This window comes from Nuphar pumila, chromosome 8 (assembly GCF_984573655.1).
Source record: "Nuphar pumila chromosome 8, dmNupPumi1.hap1.1, whole genome shotgun sequence".
In the NCBI taxonomy this organism is placed as follows: Eukaryota; Viridiplantae; Streptophyta; class Magnoliopsida; order Nymphaeales; family Nymphaeaceae; genus Nuphar; species Nuphar pumila.
Window position 1 is genome coordinate 120,449,851 of NC_143256.1, and position 10,953 is coordinate 120,460,803.

Consider the following 10,953-nt stretch of genomic DNA (forward strand, 5'->3'; position numbering starts at 1 on the left):
GTGTCCCACCACTTTTGAATATCTTCCTTCAAGTTATAGGTGCCGAAGTCAGTCTATCGGTCCTCTGGTACTAGTAGATCACAAAAGGCTTGCTCGATTTCTTTGAGTCAACTCTCAGCCACCTCAGAATCAGCCATTTTCGAGTACGTAGGTGAGTCTAACTTCAAGATTTTTTTGTAAGTCACCTAACCCTGATTTGGGTTTTCCTACACTAGTGCAACTTGACCAAACTGATTTTGTATATGTGTTCATAGTCTAGGCCAAATTGTTCAGCGCATCCATAATAAAATCCCTTTGGATCTGGCAATCATTTGTAGTGTTTTCATTGTCGTTTCTACATTGTGCCATCTATAGTTATATCCAAAATGTGTTATAGATAAGCCTATTGGGGAATGCACCTAGCGATTTTATTTTTAGGTTCCCAATTTGTGCATAACAAGTTTTTACATAATATTTTAATACAAATATCAAAAAAATTATTTTTTAAATTAGAACATACTTATAAAGCATTATCGGGTTGCTTGAATGGGTCATGAATCATATTTTCTAGAACTGGGCTTTGATACCAAAGTTATAATGCCCTAAAATTGTACCCAAATTTTTAACAAATTTTTTTTTGAAATAAGCACAACAAGAATATTTAAACTAAATAGGTTAAAATCTTGGATGAGTTACAGAAGTTAGCATCTAACATGAACATTAATTTAAATGTCATTCAACATACAAATTTTTAAAAAATAGTCATTACACTGGGTTTATCAAATTGAAATTTAAGAATATTTAAAAGTAAATAAACATCGTCCTAGATCTCAAGAATGTGGATTCCATGGCACCATTCGCAGCATCTTGCAACCACTCCTACTTGATCATTCCTTACCTAAAAAGTTGTGGTAAATGTGAGTCAGACTTCACAAGTCTCAATAGGAAACATTTTTCAAAGCACACAGATAATGTGCCAACACACAAGAGCAAGCATCATTTGAAATTATAATAATTTAATACAACTGTAAATAGGCTCAAAGCATATCAAAAAATGATAGTAGTGCATCATTATGATTAAAGCATACATAAACAACTAGTTGCAATAAAGTAAAGTTGTGCAATTAAAATTTATGTTTTACTTGATTAACCCTCTCCGGGTACACACAGTTTGAATACATTGAGGCAAATGAGACTACTCAGTGGTTTATTATTCTTGAGTATTTTAATACCCCAAATGATTATCTGAATTGAATTTCTAAAGATGTGGTATAATGATCGAGTGAAAACCCTTAGAGACCCAACTTATCAGTATGCATCTGACTTCTGCATAAGGCACAAAATATACCTGCCTAGGACACAATTTGGTAGTATGAGTCCCCCAACTCTGTGAGTAGGAGACGATCGAGTCATTGCCGCTCGTAGCATAAAATAACAACAACCCAACAAAGTTTGTACCATCTACTCTCTCTAAGGTAGCTCGAGAGTAGATGAATATCAATCTGATTAGGTTATTTAAAAAATGGTCATACGTAATCTCACCTATACCTACCTCATTAGGCATCGAGGGCTCCTAAAGTCTAAGTACCACTCCAAGGTACACAACATGTCTATCTTCATGGCAAGAGCAATGGACTACCCAAGTGTGGTAGTCAAATCATTTATTTTTTATACTTAATATAACTCATCCAGTGAGCTCGAAGTGCATTTAAACCAATAGGGCACTGAAAGAAAGCCCTGGTAGCTTTAAACCAGCCGAGCATTAATTTAGGTTATGTGTGCATGAAATTATTAAATTTTAAAACTTGGGCATATGGTTCGTACCTCATTGGTCTTTTTCAAACACATACCCAGTCTCTGGGCAAACATATATGTGCACAAATTACATTATTGCATCATAATACATCATGTCACACATACAAAATTTCACAAGTGCTTGTGTGGCACCACAAATTACACTGTTGTAGTATATTAAGGCTAACTTGGAAATGCCTTGAGTCAACTCTGGACAATATTAAGTGTACTTAAAAATCTAGACATATATTCAAATAAACTGGGTCTAACCAAATCAGTTTAGTTTCAGTCATGGATAACTGGTAGCATGCTGAAAATGTATAAGGTAGGATCATATCCAGGTCACTTGAGGCTAACCTGCAATGCCTCAGGTCAGATTGGATTCAAAATTAATCAGATTTTAAGAATCCATAGTTAATTGGTCTGGGATCAACTGCTTAGGTCAGTTGTCAAGTTCAATCCAGTTAAAGCCAGCATGTCAGGTCTTGACCTAGGTTATCTTATTTACCAGCAATAAGTATAAAACATCATATATTTAAATGGTCAAGGGAACAAAGAACTTTCTAATTGTTTAATGAACTTGTATTTTTTGCCCTTACTGTGTTTTATTTACCATCTCAATATCTAATAAAATATATCATAATGAACTTCTCTAATTTTTTTATACTAGCATGTAGAGTTCTCAATGCATTTTAGCAGACAACATACGTTTTATCCCATTCTGGGTAAGGACATCCTAAACCCAGAGACAACCCAATATTTAAATGAGTTGACACTTTAAATTCTTACAAAAATCCATACAAGCTTGGATCAAGTCAAACAATCAGATCATGGCTCTGGTCATTTTTTTCCTCTCTTTTATCCAACTCTATCTGGTATGACATGGTAGAGTCATGTAATCATGACTCCATCACCATTTTTTTCTGAAATCCAGGAACCTTTCATATTCCATGTTGATTAGAGGGATGCAAGTGTTCACTATAATCATATAAAGAGTCCAATATCAACATCTTCAATCAACAAGTATGCCGAGATCTGTAAATTTTTCACATCTGAGTAATGAAATGAATGTAAGAGCACATTTTCCAATGATTAGACCACAAATATTTTTCCAGCACAATTTGGCTTCATGTTCAGAAATTTCTTATAAATAATTCTTTCTTTTTCTATGGCAAATTATATTATCCAGTGTTTCTAATTCTACCTCATGATCTATCTACTTCTAATGAAAAGGCCAGAGTCTTGTTGCCCCATGTATATTTTTCATTGACGGTAACCCAAAAGCCCAGTTGTGCATTCCACTCTTTCTAAATTAGCAGATTCATTTCTAAGGATGCAATCAACATACTTGACAGAAAAACCTTTTTGCTCTATCCAAACCGTTAAAATTCTATTAATGTATGAATCATAAAGAATAGAATCTCAAACATAAAGAGATGAAAACACCACAAAATCAACCATGATTTAACGTATATAAATGTTATCTTTAATTGAATCCCATCTCATAACAAATAATAATATAGATCTAATGTCACAGTATGTATATCAAATTTTATATATATATATATACATATTCCACACAGATCAGCATGATTAGACCACATATAGTATGCTATTGATCTCATCATTTAAATGGATTGATACACATAATGACATGCGTCCCAGCATGGTCATGCATGTTGGCCCCATTGGTCACATGCAAGGGTCAATTATCCTACCTCATAAATGGATTGGATGGATTGAAAAAATTGAGCACAGTTAGTCAATCTCCTCCGCTATGGTGGTCAGCCCTTAATTGCGCACGTTTCTCCAGACTATCTGAACTCCATCAATGGAGTTTGCTCACAACCTCGTCATGTGGAGGTAAATGAGAGAGAAGTGAGAGAAAGAGAGAGAGATCAAGGGACAAGGGGGAGTGAGAATGGGTCCATATATATGCTCTCTTAGATCCCTCCTTATTCCTAAGGTAATCTTCACTGAGTTTTTGGTAAATCTCTCATTTGCCTTATTTTTTTTTCTTTTCCTCTTTGATTTCCTACCTTGTTACATTTTTATGTTGCCTATTTCCAAAATGAAAAGATGAAAGTTTCATTGAGTAACCTTCTTCCCAATCAAACTAGGGGGGCCACTTAGGGGATGCTCCCACTCTAGTGGCTACTTTCCAAAAGAGTCACAAAAGCCTTAGCCAATTCAATACATTACATGTTTCAGCCCCTAGTTTATTTAAGAAACCCTTTTTTAAACTTTTGTTTTAGAATGAAATCCTAAGTTATTTAGAGTTTTTTTTTTTGGAAAGTAAGGAATCCCTACCAAGTAGGATGGCCCACAAAGGGGGGACGTCCGCCCCAGTGACCCCTACACAAACTATTAAATTCATTTAATTTTTAATGTTTCATTCCAATCAAGGATCTATTTGAATTCTAGATCCAATTTAGCCCAATTAAAATTTCTTTTGTTATTCCAAATTTGGTTTAAATTCAAATGCACTTGGAATTTCATTCTAAATTAATTTAAATTCCCAAGTCCATATACAATATCTGAATTCTATAGTTAGGATATTTGAGATCCATTATGAGAATATTTGATATCCATTACCAAAGATTCACTATTAGACTGCATGTGAGTTTAGAGATGTCAATTGGATTAGACATTATCTGACATGCGACTCGTATCCACATTCAATACTAATTTAAATACTTATAAGAATTCAGATATATTTAAGATATAATTTCATTTTATTTGATTTTATAATTTGTCAAAATTTGTAGGTATTACACCACCTCTCACCATTGATGGTCCAATTGGTGAACAATCAAATGCTTAGTTCGTGGCATGACGAAAATTGGTTCATTTGCTACAATGTTGGATCACCGACACCCTGGCCAAAGAGTTGCTTGGGCTGGTCATGGGCCTCCATACATCCTCAAAAGTTTAGAACACCCTGGTGAAGACTTTTGCTCATGTCTCCAAAGAATGTGAGTTTATCTTGACGCAGAAGCTTTAATCTTATCGAAAGGAAAATCAATCTGTAGCTAATTATGTTCAGGGCTGCAAGAAAATTTTTGATGTGATTGTCATCATAGGCAAACCTATTGAGGATCATACCATTGTCATATGGTTACGAATGGCTTAGGCATGGAGTATGATGACTTTGTCACTACGTTGTTCAAACCACATACACCTCCATACAGTGAGGTTGTGGGTCTCTTGCAAGGACAAGAGGCCATGACATCCCTCCACTCTTTAGAAGAAGGTATAAACCAAAACACAACTTTCATTTTTAGTGAGTGAACAACATTCGATATAGACCCAATGAGAAGCAACAATTTAACTCCAGGGTGCATGGCTTCATGCAAGCCAACTAAGCAGAGAGTTGATCTAATCAAAATAAAGATGGATCAAAACCTAGTCGTCTATGGTAGGAGATAGAACTCAGTCACTAAGACCGAATAATGTTTTGGTTGTTCCTGAGGTTAAGAAGAATCTTGTCTTAGTAAGTCGATTAACTTTTGACATGCCATGTATTTTTGAATTCTCATCATAGTTTTGTAATTAAGGATAAGAGAGAGCACAAAGTGGTGGCAACCGAGAGTAGAATAGGTGACCTCTCTGGCTTCAATAGTTTAATAAATAAAGGAGTGTGTGTCAATAAGGTGTTCTTCTTCTCAAGGTTTAGATACACCAGTTGGGATCTGTGGCACCAATGACCTGGGCTCACTTATGCATAAGTAGTTGATTTTCTTACAAGAAACAATTTTATTTCAATAAAATTGAAGTTTATTAAAAGTGTCATATGCTTAAGTTGTCAAATAGGAAAAATGTGCCAACTTCCTTTTTCACCTATTAAAGAACATTACAAAGAAGTTTTTGGAAAAGTTCACACTGATATGTGGGGACCTGCCCCTATCATCTCCCACCAAAAATTTAGATTTTATGTTGTGTTTATTGATGAATATTTTCAGTATACATAGGGTTTCACACTTAGGCACAAACCCAATTTGTTCTCCAAATTTGTTGAACTTCATAAACTTCTTGGTACCTAATTTGGGAAAAATATATATATTTTCCAACCGATGAGGGAGGTGAGTTTTGCATCTATGAATTAAGAGAATACCTAAAAAATAATGATATTCTTCATTATAAAAGGTATACCAAAACTCTATAGCAAAACAGTATGGCCGAACAATGTCATTGATCCATTACCAAACTGGTCCTCTCCATGATGTTTCATGCCTAGACTCCAGTTTGGTTTCAGGTTAAAGCTTTCTTGACTGTTGCTTGACTCATAAATAGACTGCCCACACTCAACTTGTCGATAAAATCTTTATTTGAGATGTTATTTGGTAAAAGACAAGATTACACGAGCTTGAGAACGCTCATTTGTCAGTGTTTCTTGTATCTTAGAGATTATGTAAATAATAAATTTGACCATAAAACCTTACCATGTATTTTTCTGAGCTATAATGATCACCACAAGAGATATCCGTGTATTTTTTCTCTCACCAAATGTGTGTACACGTATAGGCATGTAGTGTTTGATGAAACCATTTTTCCATATTCTTAGTGAGGCCAACTATTCTCCTCAAGTAAGCAATCTAAAGAGATGGTCAGTTTTAAAGTTTAGGACTAGTAGTCTTCTAATGAGGTGTGTGACAAACAAGTTGGGTTTGAAGTCATCCATGATGAAACAAGCGAAAATCATGAGCATGCGTGTATTTTCAATAATAAAGAACCATCTATTTTTAAAATCAAGATTTCAAAGAAAATTGAAATTATGAAAATCATAATAGGTCAAATCATGTTGAGACCCATGTTATGCATGAAGAGCTACCTTGGAGGGTGCTCATAACGAGGAAGTTCATGTTGACCCTAACCCTATCACGAATGCTTTGGGGTCTCATCACATGATTACCCACATAAAAGATGGGATTGTCAAACCAAATCTCAAATATTTTATAGCCTTAACTATTCCTCAACTTTTAAGGTTGCCTTAGCCCATAGAAATTGTCATGAGGCTATGAAAGAAGAAATAAGAGACTTGCATGTCAATATTACTTAAAAACTTATTTCTTGGGAACCCAGTATGCATGTTATCTCTAGTAAGTGGATGTACAAAACCAAGTTTAAAAGTGATGGGACCCTGGAGAGGCTACCAAGGCTTGTGGCAAAAGGATTCGATTAAATTCTAGGAGTTGATTTTATGAAAACATTTTTCTTATTATAAAACCTATCACCATATGCATTGTGCTCACCCTGACACTCGTGCATAACTGGGATATTTGTCAGATGGATGTTAAAAATGCATTCTTGCATGGACATTTAAAGAAAACTGTATTTCTTGAGTAACCTCTTAGACTTCAAGACTCTTGCAAACCTAATTTTGTTTGAAAATTAAAATGGGCCTTGTAAGGGTTGAAGCAAGCACCCTATGCTTAGTATGATTGGTTTGACACCTTTCTGCTATCCCTCAAATTTTTTTCTCTAACATTGTACATCCTTCCTTATTTGTTTGTCAAAGTAATCATATGATAATTGTGTTGTTGCTATATGTTGATGATATTATTTTCACTAGCAATGACTCCAAATTTTTAATTAAGTTTATTGAGCAAGTAAGTTAAGAATTAGCTATGAAGCATCATGACTTTCTATACTTCTTTCTTGGGATTGAGCTTCAATGGTTTCATGAAAGACTATTTTTTAATAAGAAAAGGTATGCCTATAAACTTCTTGACAAGACTCAAATGGTTGATGTCAAGCCTATTGGTACTCTCATGGTGTAACGCCCCAAAATTTTACTCAGAAAACATGTATAAATTTTTTTATACAAGGTCTCATATATAGCATTGCCTTAATCAAATTGGGCTTTAAGGAGTCAGCCTATGCAAATACCAATGTTTAATAGCTCCCTAGAATCGAATCCAAGAAAAGACATCTAAGTGATAAAACCCTTTATTTTGAAATCACATATAATTTAAAATTTATAAAAAAATATTATTTTGAAAATGGTTAAACATTTTGGGCGAGTTATATGTATTTAAAACGATATTAACAAACCATGAACTAATCTAGATCATTCATTTTATAATTAAATAGTTTATATCAATGGATTGATTTAAATAAACAATTATCAACATAAATAAAATCTATGAGATCTAAATAAAATAAAAGAACAAGTTCATGTGGCACCCTCGCAGCATCCCACAACCACTCTTCAACTCACTCATTATCCAGAGGAAGTCGCCTGACTCTTCGTTCCTCAAACCAGAATGTAACTGTTGATGGGTTATAAAAACGTGGTTAGGGTTGGGGTTACATATCCAGAGGAAGTCACCTGACTCTTCGTTCTCTCTTTCCCTGCTGCTATCTTTTTCTCTCGTTCTCCTCAGTTCTCCCAAAAAGGGTTTTTTTGCAACAGTGGTTTCGAGAGGTTGTCTTAGAAGAACGATCTACCATCGAAGTGCACCGATACAAATCGTCGAGGCTATTGTATCCTGGAGGAAGGACGCCATACCCTATTTGCACCGTATGTGGGGGCGAATCTTTTCTAAGGGGAGTACTTTTATACACCTTAGTCTATTACATAATATTAACATGTTTCAATTGTTTCTATTATGTTCTATGCATATGTTTGGTCATTTGCTTTTGTCTGGATTCTGGTATTATGTGAAAATCAACATGTTTGCTCCATATTCATGTTTCAATCAACTGTTAATCTTGATTATCGTGTTGATTCATGTCCTGATTTATGTAATGGTGTTGATTGTGAAACGATGTGATATGAAATATGATTCAACAGTCTTAGAGAAGATTCTAAATGGTTCACGACTATAGGTCTGTCATCTGTTCTAGAACTTGAATGCCCTTTGGTTTCTGAGACTGACCATGATCCTGCTGCGGTTCACTGAACAGACACACGAGTTTTTGTTGTTGCTCTACATTTTGGCTGAGGCTGATATGAAACTTCCTGAAAAGTTTCAAGTTATGACCATCGTGGAAAAATTTCCTAAGTCTTGGGTAGACTTTGGTATGTATCTCAAGTATCGTAGATGAAAGATTTCTCTGGATGATCTTATGGCAGCCATAGCCATTGAGGAAGAGCATAGGAGTCAGAACAGGTCGTGATGCCAACTGAACAACCTTTTTTATAGGATCTTACATATGTTACCTTTCACCAAAATTTTTCTCAATTTATTTTGATTAGTTTTGGTTGGGCCTTTAGAACTATTAAAATCATTGATCGAAACAGTCCTAATGGCATGACAGAAAACTTGTACTCTGTTGTAATTAATGTTTTAGCCTCAAAACTGATCCAAACAAAATGAAACAAGATTCTAAATTCAAGGTTCGGATGTGTAGAACACTCTAATATTTTTATTTTAATTTATTGACTTTATTTTAATGAATACATTGATTTTTTTTCAGAAATAGGTTAAAAAAAGGAGGACAGAAAAGTCAAGAATCAAACTCATTCAAGATCCATTAAACAAGAACAAGATTCAAGGTAAAAATCTATATAATCATGATTTTTTATGCACTAAACATTGTTATATCATCATATAACATATATTTGATCCGATTCATGCTAATCTTATTGAAACAATGACATATATCATCCAAAAATTACAAAACCTTCATGAAATACCTCAAATATGATTTCATCTATACAATAATCATAAGAAACCCTAAACAATCATGGAAACATGGTTTCTTTATGCAATAACATGTTGTTTAATTATGCTAAATATGAAATAATCCACCATATATGCTTAGATCTACTTTCTTTATAAAAAAACATCAAAACCCTAAAAATATTTTTGCCAAAATATTTTTTAAAATAGTTTTTTGCATACAAGAACATAAATTCAAGCATATAACGAATTTTCAAAACTTCTAGATCTTATATTTCATCAATATAACCTAAGATTAACATTTTAAACATGTTAAAACAAATAAGATCTAGTAAATATCAAGAAACAAATTTTTTCCAAATCATTTTTCACATTAAAAGCCCAAAAATCATCCTGTTTTCAAAATCATTTTTCTTTTTTATTCTATGGTAACAAAGTTCTAGAAAACACGTTCTCCAGATTGAAACTCAATCTTAGAGAGGTGTTTCAAGGTCTGATCCTGCTTGATTCAGATATGAAAATTGTCCCACACATATTCCATGTGTTGGAAAAATCAATGCCTACGTGATTGATGTACCTACCTTAATCGAATTTTCAAATATAGATCAACCTTCGTTTCCCATCTTCAAACCTTAGAGCAGTTTCAATGACCGTTGAAAAAGCTCCAAGAAGAAGAAGATAATAGAGAGATACTAGAGAACTTTAATGAGAATAAAAGAGAGAGGGAGAGCATACCTTATTAATTCTTATTATGAGGGTCTCTATTTATAGATGAGCTTAGACAAGAGTCTCATCTATAATATAAGAGGTTAATGTCTATTAATTTTATTTATTAATAAAACAAGTAAATAAATTATGGGTCCTAATTCATTAGATTTCTAAATTACTTAAACTATAAAAGAAAATCGGAAACTTCTTATTCTGGCTTGGGCTCTAGTGATATGATAACCTTTCGGTAGGCCTACATACCCAAAGAGTCATCAGAATTGGATGTTTAAATAGTCGATTTAATAACTCTCGAAACGTATATCATCGTGGTGGTCTTAGATTTAATCGTATGCACATAGATTGACAAAAAAAATTAATCGAAGCTGAAAAATATTAATTTTTGACCTACAATTAGGCATGAACTTCGGTCGATGATAAAATATTCAAATCAACATCAATTTAAGCGTGTAGATAGTCGATTTTGATGCCTTCAAAATGAGAAATGTCAAGGTCAACTTCAATTTAATAGATGAGCTACCGATCTGCTAAAATTTTTGTCGAAATAATAATGACATTGTTTGAAGCGTATGACCCTATGGGTCCAATCCAACGAGATTGGATCCAGAAATCCTAAGTTATATACAATCTAATATATTCTTAATTAGATTAAAATGTCATTCATTATATTTAACATAATTAGGTTGGATCCAAATACTATTAGTTAAATCCATTACTTAATTTAAGGTCCAAATTCATATTGAAACCAAATGCTAAGATTTAGATTCAAATTCAATGTCGATAATCTAAACATATACAATTCATTTACTTTCTTGTTTAATCTACA